This window comes from Nannospalax galili, unplaced genomic scaffold (genome assembly GCF_000622305.1).
Source record: "Nannospalax galili isolate Female #2095 unplaced genomic scaffold, S.galili_v1.0 scaffold39, whole genome shotgun sequence".
Lineage (NCBI taxonomy): Eukaryota > Metazoa > Chordata > Mammalia > Rodentia > Spalacidae > Nannospalax > Nannospalax galili.
In genome coordinates, this window is record NW_008346683.1 from 7,600,634 (window position 1) to 7,612,636 (window position 12,003).

At 44.8% G+C, this 12,003-nt stretch overlaps 1 protein-coding gene across 1 annotated transcript in view; it reads left to right on the forward strand.

Annotated features, from left to right (window-relative positions):
- The first annotated feature begins 2,702 nt into the window (after positions 1 to 2,702).
- Positions 2,703 to 12,003, forward strand: part of Glt8d2 (glycosyltransferase 8 domain containing 2) — a 47,524-nt gene continuing 38,223 nt past the window's right edge. Inside the window, exon 1 of the mRNA XM_008843153.3 lies at positions 2,703 to 3,028. The gene's annotated coding sequence lies outside the window, so the exon portion shown is untranslated. The remainder of the gene's footprint in view (positions 3,029 to 12,003) is intronic.

Consider the following 12,003-nt stretch of genomic DNA (forward strand, 5'->3'; position numbering starts at 1 on the left):
TGTCTAAAACCTGTTACTTGGTTTCTTGCTCCGTCCTTTTCGACAGTGCTCTCTCCCCTGCCTTCCTCTGGCTTACCGGGAGGTCCATTTTCACTTTGGGCCCTATTTTCTTTTGCACGTGCTCCCATCCTTTCACTTCGTTCGGTTTCTGATAGGCTGTCCTGGAGATCCTCTAGAACCATTTGCCCTTCCTCCATAACTTCCTGACAGTAACCCGCGTGGAGGCATAGGGTAAGAAGCAGAATTACAAAGGCTCCCATAATCAAGGCAAAAACAATTCCAGCAATCTCCACAATATCCATACCTCTCTGAACCTACCTGCAGTTCTGAATCCTCCTCCTGTATTGGAGGGGTCTTTGGGCGGCGCCAGCGATGTTAAGTCCCGGGTCTCGGCACCAGCTGTCCCTGACCGCTTTCCGTCTCGCCAGCAAGAACGACGCGGGAGGACAAGTCAGGATCCTTCTGCAGCAGTTTATTTGAAGACTGAAGACCAAAGACGCCGAGAAGTGGGAGAGCTGTTGCTTATATATGCCCCAAAGGTCCCATTTATGACGTATAAGAAGCAGATTGGTTGCTGGAGATCATAAGAAGCGGATTGGTTGCTGGAGATCACGCCACGGGAGGAGGCGGGGGAAAGCAGGCTCTTGTGCACGCCCCTTATGGGTGTGGCAGGATGTTTACTTTTAAGAAGGTCCGGATACCGGCGCCATCTTGTAATGGCGGCGGAGGCTGTGGCTCTCCACAAAGTCAGTGTCCCCAGACATTCCCCAGTGCAAGTCCATCCACTTGTGCTTTAGTCAGATCCCTCTCATCTATCTATCCAAACACCTATCATTTTCTTTTCTCTCTCTCTCTTTTTTTTTTTAACAGAGCATAGGGTGGGGGTTTATTTACAGAGGAGTGGGCACCCATTTCCAGCTGCACTGGAAACTCCACACTCAAATATAGATCCTGTGACTTCCTGACAGCCACACAAAATGGTGAGAGAGGTGCCTCCTGGCATTCTGGGCTTATATATCCTTAGACCCTCCCCCACATGCAGCTAAGGTCAACTGATTGGGTGGGAGGGGTAACTGACTCCCCCCTCGACTCCTTGATGAGCATGGGAAGGAGGTGTGGCTATAGCTTGCCAGCATAGTGGTCGGAGTACATGTCCAGTTAACACTCCACCCATTCTTCCAGCTCTTACATTCTTTCGGCCAACCTCTTCCACAAAAGTCCCTGAGTCTTAGAGGGGGTGGTAGGTGTGGCATGATCTTCCTTCTATTGTGGCAAGGCACTGAACTTCCAGGTCTCTGCATCATCAGTTTTCCATGGACTGTTGGCCCATTTCAGTGGGATTCCATCTACACCACGTGGAAGCTGGATCCAGGTGCTCTTAGGCAGTTTGCTGAGTTCTCAGTCCCTATGCCAGAGGGAGGCCAGAACAGGCACTCTTACGCGGTCTGCTGAGATCTCAGCCCCTACACTGATGGAGGTCGGCTGCTGGAAAAATTTCAATTGCATTTAAAACAGTCTGGATTTGTGAATCTAACTAGGGATTAAGTCTAGGGCCTTGCCCATACTTGATAAGCATGCTACCTATCCCTCTTTTCATTTTCTTTAAAGATTTATTTATTTATTTATTATTTATCTGTTTATGGTATTTTGAAACAGGGTCTCCTTATAGACCCGTAGCACCAGGTGACCTGAAACTCACAGAGATCCTCCTGCTCCTGCCACCAGAGTTCTAGAACTAAAGAAAGGCAGGTGCCACTATGTCTATTTATTATTTTTAATTATGTGAATTGTGTGTGGGGCATGTGTCCTCAGAGTCCAATGGGATACCTCTGGTTGGATACCTCTGGAGCTAGAGTTAGAGGCAACTGTAAGTCACCCAGTATGGGTGCTGGAAATCAAACTTGGATCCTTTGTAAGAGGCTGAGCCATCTCTCCAGCCTCCCTCCCCGCACCCCTTTTTACTTTTTGTTTTGAATCACTGAGTTGCCCAGGTAGGCCTTGAATTCACTCTGCATCCCAGACATTCTTAAACTTGCAATCCTTCTGCCTTGCATGCAACTGAGATTATAGACCTACACCACTAGGTCCAGCATGTGAATCTACTGCTTAAACTGTAAATGTTATGAAATCTACATATCAAGTGTTTCCAATGAAATGTAATGTTAGGATTGAGTTCTGGTGTAAATATAAAATGCACACCAGATTTCAAAGGTTTAATGGAAACAACACTTTAAAAAAATAATGTACAGCCGGGCATGGTGGCGCATGTCTTTAGTCCCAGCACTCAGGAGGCAGAGGCAGGCAGATCTCTGTGAGTTCGAGGCCAGCCTGGTCTACATAGTGAGTTCCAGGACAGCTGGGGCTACAGGGAGACCCTGTCTCAAAAAGACCAAAAAAAAAAAACCAAAAAACAACAACAAAAAAACAACAACAAAAAAACATAGTTGTCTGGGTTTTCATTTGGGCCAACATTTCAAGGCACAGATTTCAGGAGCAGCTAGTGACCATGAGATTCTGAGCAGGAACCTGACTGCTGGCTCATTCCCTTTCAAAGTTTACCGCGGTAGTTCACTCTCCAGCCATTTGCTCTTTTCTGGTTTTAAATCTTTTCCTCCAGCACAGCCTTGTTTTGGAGCGAGTTTGCACGAAGACTGCAAAGGGAGGCTGAGAGAGGAAGTTTGGCCCATCCAGCCGCCTGCCAACCCGCACATCTGGAAGTGGTTTCAGAGGCCGCCTCACTGCCAGCGCAAAGCCTGGATTCTCAGCTGCTCACAGAGGAGTGGAAGAAACCCGAGCCATTCAGTTAACGCAAGCAGAGGGGTGTGGATAGCCAGTCGCGGCTTATTCTCTTGGAAATGAGCACTGGCCTTGGGGCTCTCCGGTCCTTTGGGATTTCCAATGGGATCTTAAAAGCAGCAGACTCAGCGTGAAGCACAGCAGCTCCCACCAGGCCAGAGACAATTTGAACGCTCTACCCCTCAGCCTTTCTGAACCAGGGAGCCCAAAGCCTATCCTCACCATCCATCAGGTAAATAGAGCAATTTACAAGCAAGCTACTGTGTTTCCATTTTACCTCGCCAGTCTATAGCATTCGTTTATTTTGCATAGATTCATAAATCACACTAACTTTGCTTCCGGAAGGCCCCTAGTTTGTAATGGTAGCATTCTAACAGAACCTTTTTTAGCAAATTCAAGATGCTTAAAGTACAAGCTTTTCACATCTTGGGCTAGTTTGGAGAGTAGAAATTGTTCCTTCCTCTCCCAAAATAGTCTGATTTGCTGTTTGCATCAGATTTGAAGCACAGAGATCAGCAGTTAGGACAAGGGATCGATGCTAGCTTTTAATACAGATCTGTTTCTGAGCCAAAATGACTTGAGTTGTGATTCACGTTTTTGGAATCTGCCCTAGGAAACTGTTCTGAGACCTTCATACCCAGCAAGAGAGCTGGCAGTTGTGAAATCTGTGGGAGGGTTATTGTCAGTACAGTAGTCATAGCATTTGTTTTTAATATTAAAAAATATCTTATTTTATCAATAAATTCCTTTGTCAATAAATTTAATATCTCAAATAAGCCCAGTATAGACTGATAGATAATTTGTGATCTAAATTAAGAAGAGATAGTAAACACAGAGCTTAAAAAGAGAGAGAACATATGATTATATCTAAACATCTGGATGTGCTGTGAAGATCCGTCTTGCAGTTCTTTGGCCCTGTGTAGCCTGCTACCAAAAGTGACGATGGTTGGTTGGTTTTGTCTTTTCCTTTTCCTCCAAATGCCTCGGTGCTGCACTCCTGTGACATATCCTTTTTGTATCACATAATGGAAATCCAATCCTTCCTCTACTGCTGTGCTCCGTAGTAGTGAAAGCGTGGGTTCTGCCTTCAGACTGCTGCCTGGTAGAAGCTTTGTAACTTTGACTCTGCCCATGTTAATTTGCATGTGCCTCCATTTCCTCATGTGTAAAATGGGAATAAAGGGAAATAATATGTGACAATACAGGGTCTGCAAAGTAGTAAGGCGCTGGGCTGCATCACTCTCCTGGCAATGCTGCTGAGAGTAAAGGTGATGACAGAAGGGACCACACACACCATGCACTGGGCAATGCCCTACCCTTGATTCATTAGTCCTCTCTCAGCCTGATGCTCCAGTGTTTCCTGATCCCAACACATCTCTCTAGGACGCTGCTTCCTTCCTTCCTTCCTCCACTCAACCCCCCCACCCCAACCCTTGTTCTCTGCTACCTCCTTTGCTCTTCATCTTTCCTTGCTGAGAGAAGGCGTATTTGTTGAGCCACAACCCTCATAGTGTTCATTTCTCATTCTCAAGGCGGATGATTCTCTAAATGCTTCTTTGATTTCAGCATTTTCCAAAGAATGTTCAGAAGAACATAAATCCAGTGGAAAAGTAGCTCTGCAAGCCCTCTGACAGACCAGAGAGCAGAAGAGCATCTTAAAGTTCCTTGAAAGTCTCACAAGGAAGAACTCCACTTAAGGACATTTAATACAGTGGTTTCCAAAGTTGAGCATTTAAACCCCTCAGTGAACACTGTTCCAAGCATGCCCTCAGATGGCCTATCCTGGCCGCACTTGTTTTCATTTGCTCCTCTTATGAACCCTGTCTTTTATACCATGGTGAACAGCTAAGTGACTGCTTTGGTCTTCCTTCCCTGGTGCTATGGTTTGGATGTGGTTTGTCCTCCAAAAGCTCAAATGCTAAAGACTTAATCCTTGAGGAAGTGTTGAGAGATGGTGTAGCTTTGAGAGGAGTGGGTGGATCCTCATGGGAGGTGGTCACATTTTTTAAGGCACCCCCTGTCCAGTGAAAGAACTCATATTTCCACCCATGTATAATACATAGATAGCCTCTCATAGTTAAATCATTCCATAATACCTTTTGGGTACTTGTGCTTTTATCTTTTCTCTCCTCTTTTGACTACCAGATCTTTCCCAGTTCCTTCCTACCTGCTCCTAAGGCAGACATGATTAATCAACCATCATTTCCATCCCTTTTTAATAGAGTCTGGTGATGGTTTTTGACTTCTCCTTGATTTAGCAATCCAAAGGCCTCTATCAGTTGATTGGAGTTGACATGGAAAATAAAACTTAGGGGCTCTGGATTTAGAAGTATTTTCCTCCCCCCTTTTTCCATTTCTTCCAAAGATAGAGGCTATTGTCAGGTCCAAAAACAATCTTTTCAGGTCTAGAACTAGGCTGAAACTCTGTCATCTGCTAAAACAGCTCTCCATGCTAGATTTTCAAGGGCCTATCTTTTTAAGCAAACCCACATTTTCTTAGGTCTAGCCCAGCTCTCTACTCCATTTTCCTCCCTAGTCAAGGCCTGGGCCCTCTGCCTTCCTTCTTCCCCTGTTTGACACTGTTCCTAATGCCTTGCCTTGGGAATTGTCCCAACACTGGCATTAGGTGACTCCCAGCTCCACCTCTGGCTATCTTGAAGACAGGCCTAAAGGTTTTTTCACACCAAAGCATTGATTATCATTGGGAAACTCAGAAGTTGCTCAGCTTAGGAAGGTTTATAGAGGTGCAAGCTATAGGCCTCCCCATTCAGAGCCTACCCTCTGCCTTCATCCTTGGAAAGGACCCCAGTCATGCTCCCCCTATCTCTTTCTTCCTACAGAAGGATGAGCTGATCCCTTCCGACTGGAAGTTAAAAGCAGAGCAGCAGGAGCCTCCTCCCCTTTGCTTTCACTCTCCTGCTGCTCATTCAGGCTGTCATACAGTAGGAGGGGCATACAGTAGGAGAGTCCTGGCATACAGTAGGACAGGCATACAGTAAGAGAGTCCTGTTTTCAGTCATCAGGCAGAGGAGACAGGCACAACCCAATTTTAGAAAACAGTATGAAGCGTACATGGACAGAATGGAGAACGGGAGAACACCAGGCAGGGCAATCAGTTGAGGCTTCCTGAAGAATTTGCTGCCCAAATTGGAGTCTTTTAAGCACCACTAAGTTTCCTGGGGAAGGAGACAGGAAAGGGTGTTCCAGGCTGGGGGAACCACATGAATTAAGTCCAGGAGCAGGAAAATCATAGAGTTGGATGTGGAAGGACAGATAGAGACTAATCATGAACTATTCAATATGGCTGGAGGTGTGACATGGAAGCTGATTGACCTTAACCTTTCCTCAGTGGGCTCCTGTGAGGGGACTTAAGTGAGAAAGGAATGCTCAAAGTTAGGTGGGGGAGGTAGGCTAATTTTTAAAACTGACATATAATTGTGTATTTTTACAAGGTACAGTGTGATATTTTAACTCATAAGTATAAGTATAGCGATCATATGGGGTAAATTACTATTCTATCACCTCAAATATTACCATTACATTATATTGGGGAATATTCAAAATCTTGTTAGTTGTTTCAAATGTACAACTGTGTGTTGATGATCATAGTTACCCTGTGTTATAGGATACCAGGTGTTATTTCTCCTATACAGCTGCAGACCTGCATCATTTAGCCATTTTTTTCTCCTTCTTCCCAATATCATAAATCATTCGGTACAATTCTATGAAACACTGGCTTGTAGTCTTCAAAATTTTCAATGTCACAACAAATGAAACTACAGTGGAAGTTGGGGCCGATTAAGATTAAAAGAATCAGTTTTCTCCAGGGACTAGCTCCCTGAGAGGTTATCTCATCCCAAGTGGGCAGCCCTAAACACAGGTGCACAGGAGTACCACTAAGTGGACTTAGTGCATTTTACGTGTGTGTGTGTGTGTGTGGGTGTGTGTGTGTGTGTGTAACAATAATGAAGAGGAAAAGAAATTATGGGGGGTATGGGAGAAGCTTGGGGGGACTGGGATGGGTAGAAATAATGCAAATACAATACTCATGTGGGAAATTCTCAACAGAAAAAAAAAAAGAGTAAAAGAAACTAAAGACACAAAGCCAAGCAATGAAAGAAAACATTGGGATAAAGGGAACTGAACAAGGACTGCTTGTTGGATGATGTTATTAATGTCATCTTTCTCAGGTGTGATCAAGGCATTTTGATTAATGATTACATAGGATGATGTCTCTGGTTGGTTGGTTTGTGTTTTAGTGTACCCTTGTTTATGTGAATGTGCATGTGGGTGCATGTGGTATAAGTGTATGTGGTGTATGTGTGTGTGCACAGGTGTGCAGGCCCATGCTTATTCATTCAGAAGCCAGAGGAGGATGTTTGGTGTCCTGCTTTACGACTCTCTGCCTTATTTCCTTGAGACAGCACCCCTCACTGAACCTGGAGCTAGGCTGGGAGCCAGCAAGCCCCAGCAAGCCTTGTTCCTCACAATGCTGAGATTACAGGTACAAATGGCTAGCTGTTTTTATAATATTTTATTTATTATTTTTATTTTATGTGTATGAGTGTTATGCCTGCATGTAGGTAAGTGCACCCCTGTCGTGCAATGCCCACGGAGGACAGAAGAGGCTGTTGGATCCCCTGGAACTGGAGTTACAGATAGTTGTTAGCTGCCATGTGAGTGCTGGGATTTGAACCAAGGTCTTCTGCAAGAACAATCAGTGTTCTTAACCACTGAGCCATCTCTCCAGCCCTGGCCATGCTAGCTTTTTACATGGGTTCTGGGGATTTGAACTCAGATCTTCATTCTTGTGCAACAAGTGCTCTTACTCACGAAGTCATCTTCTCAGTCTTTACCATTTTTAAGACAAGTATGCTGAAATATAGGGGTAAAGCGTCATAATGCCTTTAACTTCAAAATATGTATGTGTACAGGGATCACAATTGAGCAAATAAAAGAGGTTAGCAATCTGGTGGGCTCATGGATATTTTAGCTTTTAAATTTTGCAAGCTTGAAATGTTTCAAATGAAACTAAGAAAGGAAAATTTTTTTAAAAAATTAATGGTTGTGAAGCTCATGTGCATTTCAAATTGACTTGATATTAATTATCAAACAACAATGAAAACATCCATGTGGCAGTTAGGCCAATGATGGGTCGAGGAAGAGGAGGCAGGAAGGCTGGGTGACAGGTAATTGCAGAGTCAATAAAGGGGTGTGATGAGCTAGGGCAGGAAGGAGGTGGACCTAAGTACCACTGAGGAGGTGTAAATAGAATCAGTGATGGCGCAAGTGAGAAGTGAGGAAGAAAGTGGAAGATGCCAGGTTCACCTGAGGAGTTCTTGCAGGGGAGGTACTGATTTCAGTGATGAACACAAACGGTTTGAGATTGTCATGCAAGAGGGCTGCACATCCATCCCAGTCTGTAAGTATTTTTGAGGGTTCGTATTACCAGGTACAATCCAGGTGCTGAGTATGTCAATGAATAAAACACACAGACTTTGCTGCTTTGTGGAAGCTTCAGATGTATTATTTGGGGGACAGACTATGAAGCAGGAACACAGAGGTGCCTGGAAGGTGGTGATAACTACCTTCCAGGTAGGAGAGGAGGAGAGAAGATATGAATTGCTGTGTTTAGTGTTTTGAATAAGAGTTGGAGGGCAGGGAGGTGGCAAGCCCCTTGGCTTTCTCAGAAGAACATTCTAGGTAGGGGGAGAAGTGCAGGGAAAGACTGAGGCTGGAGTCTGTCTGGCACAGAGGCCAGGGTGATCACATGTGGTCTCTTGAGAGGCACGGTCAGTACTTGGGCTCTACGTGAGAAGACTGGAGGGCCAAGGAGGGTTCTGAGCACAGCTGACAGGCTCAGTGTGCTGCTTGGCTCAGTGTGCTGCTTGGCTATAAACCCATAAAAGGAAGTCTAGACAGTATATGATCAAAAGAAGATGGTAGACTGTGAGGTGGTGACAGTTCTGGATGTATTTTAAAAGGAGAAGCAACAAGATGTGTTGTCAATCTACATGTACAGAATAAGAAACAGAGAGAGGCTGAGGATAACACTCAGACGACTTCCTGCTGGAGCAATTAGAAAAATGAGGTTGTCATTAACTACATTGGGGAAGATGATGGGAGATGCTTTGGGGAAAGTATCAGAAGCTCAGATTTGGACATGTGAATGCTTTCTAGTGGCGATGCCACGAGTCCAGGGTGAGGTCTGGAGAAATGGCTCAGAAGTTAAGAGCACTGGCTGCTCTTGTAGAGGACCCAGGTTCAATTCCTAACACCCACATGGCGGCTAACAACTGTCTATAACTCCAGTTCCAGGGGATCTAACACCTACTTCTGACTGAGAACATTGCACAGCATGGGCACACTTACATACGTGTAAGCAATACACTCATACACATAAAGTAAAACTAATAAATAAAATAGTTTTTTAAGAAAGAGTTTCATTTGGATTTAGGAGTCTGGAGGCTCTATGGGAAGTCTGGGCTGGGAACAGAACTGTGGGAATTGCTGTCATAGAAATAGTATGGGGGGGGGGGGAGAGAGAGAGAGAGAGAGAGAGAGAGAGAGAGAGAGAGAGAGAACTCTGGATGTTCTTGCAGAAGACTCGAGTTTGAATCCCACCACCCAAATGCCCATAACTCCAGTTCGAGATCTGACATCCTCTTTTGTCTTCCACGGGCATTACACAACATGGGTGCACTTACATACATGCAAGAAATAAACATTAAATAAAAATAATATATAAAATGTTTTCAAAAACCATCAAATTTTAATACAAAAGAAAAGACTGGGATGTTCCAACATGTTAAAGTTCAGGAGCTAAAGAGACGGACGCAGTGGAAGAGTATGCGAGTGAGTATCCCTAAAGGTGATGGGTCCAGACAGTGTGCGGGAAGCCTGTGAAGGACAGGAGTGAGCAGGCCTTAGCTCTGCTGAGGAATATGTCTCCTGCACGTTTTCTGGCATGTAGAAATACAATGTCCTTCCAGGCTTTGCTCCTATATTGGTTATTTTTCTGGTTACTGTGACAAAATATCTGACAAAAGGAAATCAAGAAAGTAAGAGTTTATTTAGGTTTATGGTTTGAAGGGCACAGGCAGTCAAGGTAGGGAAGGCATGGTGGTAGGAGTGTGAGGCAGCTGCTCACCTTGCATCTGCTGTCAGGAAGCAGAGAGACATGGCTCTGGTGCTCTTTCCTTTTCATTCAGTCTTTGACCCTAGTCTATGACATGGTGCCACCCCCAGCATGGATCTTCCTACCTCAGTTAAACGTCTCTAGAAAATACCCTCACAGACATGCCCAGATTTCTGAGTCCCATCAAGCTGCTAATCAAGATTAATTACCACAACCTCAGATCTTGTCATTTCTTCTTGGCTCAGGCTCTGCCTCTTAATTCTACATATTTCTGAAAAACTTTTTTTGAGACAAGGTCTTTTTATGTAGCTCTGGCTAACCTGGAACTCACTATGTAGATCAGACTGGCCTAGAACTCACAGAGATCTGCCTGCCTCTGCCTCCTGAGTGCTGGGATTAAAAGTCTGGGGCACAGGATGCCTGCTGCTAGATAAAACAGTCTAGACATGATAGAGAAGCTGCATTCACAAAATCTCCACAAGATGGTAGCTTAGAAGACCTGCATATGACAAAACCAGTTGACATGCCAGTGTGGATGGGGTAAATGACACAGGGTCCCACCTCTAGATGAAGAGCTACAGGCAATCATTGGATGCTGTGGGAGGGAGAATCAGTTTTCTCCTGGGATGAGCTCCCTAATAGTTTATCCAATCCCAAGTGGTCAGCCCATAACACATGTATACACCAGCACCACTAAATGGACTCAGTGCAATATGTGTGTGTGTGTGTGTGTGTGTGTGTGTGTGTGTAACAATAATGTAATAATCAAAGAAGAGGACAAGAAATTGAGAGGGAGTTGGGGGGCATGGGAGGAGTTGGAGAGGAGTGGGAGAGTGAAAATGATGTAAATGCAATATTCATGTATGAAATAACAAAAATTTTTTTTAAAGATGTGTACCAACCACTGGGCATGCCCAGCTCCAGGAAAAATTTAAAAAACATTTTATTATTGTGTGTGAGGGGAGGCATGCCTGTGGAGGTCAGAAGACAACTTTATGGAGTTGATTCTCTCCTTCCACTTTTATTGTGGGTTCCGGGGCTCCACTCAGGTCATCAGCCTTGTCAGCAAGCACCTTTACTCACAGAGCCATCTTTGTGGCCACTCTACCTGTTTCAGCCTCTGTTCCTCCTTTCACTCCACACCCATCCCAGGAGTTTAGTTGTGCAAATGTTTCTTGAGCACTCATGATGTGCATTATGTAGGGTTCTTTAGAGGAACAGAACCAATAAAATGAATGTATATTAAAAGGGGATTCATTTAGATTGACTTACATGATACTGTCCAGGTAGTCCAACAACAATGGCTGTATCACTCTGGAAAGGTCAAGAATCTGTTAGTTTCTCAGTCCACAAGGCTGGATGCCTCAGCAGTCCCAATCTGGCTCCAAAGCCCTAGATGATTCCTGGAGAGCTGCTGGTCTTAAGTCTATGTTGGAAGCTCGAAGAAGCCGGTTCTAATATCAGCAAAGAAATTCAGCAATGGCAGGAACAGAGTAGATGAACTTGCCAGCAGAGTGAAGGCAAAGGTGGGTCTCCCACTTCAAATAAATAATCTGACCAAGCAAGTCCCTCACAGGGGTGCCCAGCTACCTGCCTTTTAACTGATTCTAGATCCAGTCAAGTTGACAAGGTTAGCCACCACCGGGTGTGAATCTGTAGCATCTCTCACAGGTTCCTCTTTGAATTCTTGGTCTCCAGCTCATGGTGCTGTTTTGGAAAGCTGTGGAACCTTTAGAAGGTGGGTCCTAGCTGACAGAAATAGCTCACTAGGGGCAGGTCTTGAGAGGTTATAACTGGTCCCTAGTTCCAGTCCTGCTTTGTCTGCTTCTTGGTCTGTGGTGATAGGGGGTCTCCACCCAGGCTCCTGCTGAGCTAGTCCTCCACACCTTCTCCTCAGTGATGGACTGACACCCTTTGAAACTAGCATCTGAAAGAAATCTTTCCTCCCCTAAGTTGTTTCTGTCTAGTAGTTTGCAACAGTGTGAAAAATAAGTACTAGAGGCTCACATCCACCTATAACTCCAGTTCAGGGGATCTGACACTCTCTTCTGGCCTCTGTGGTCACCTGC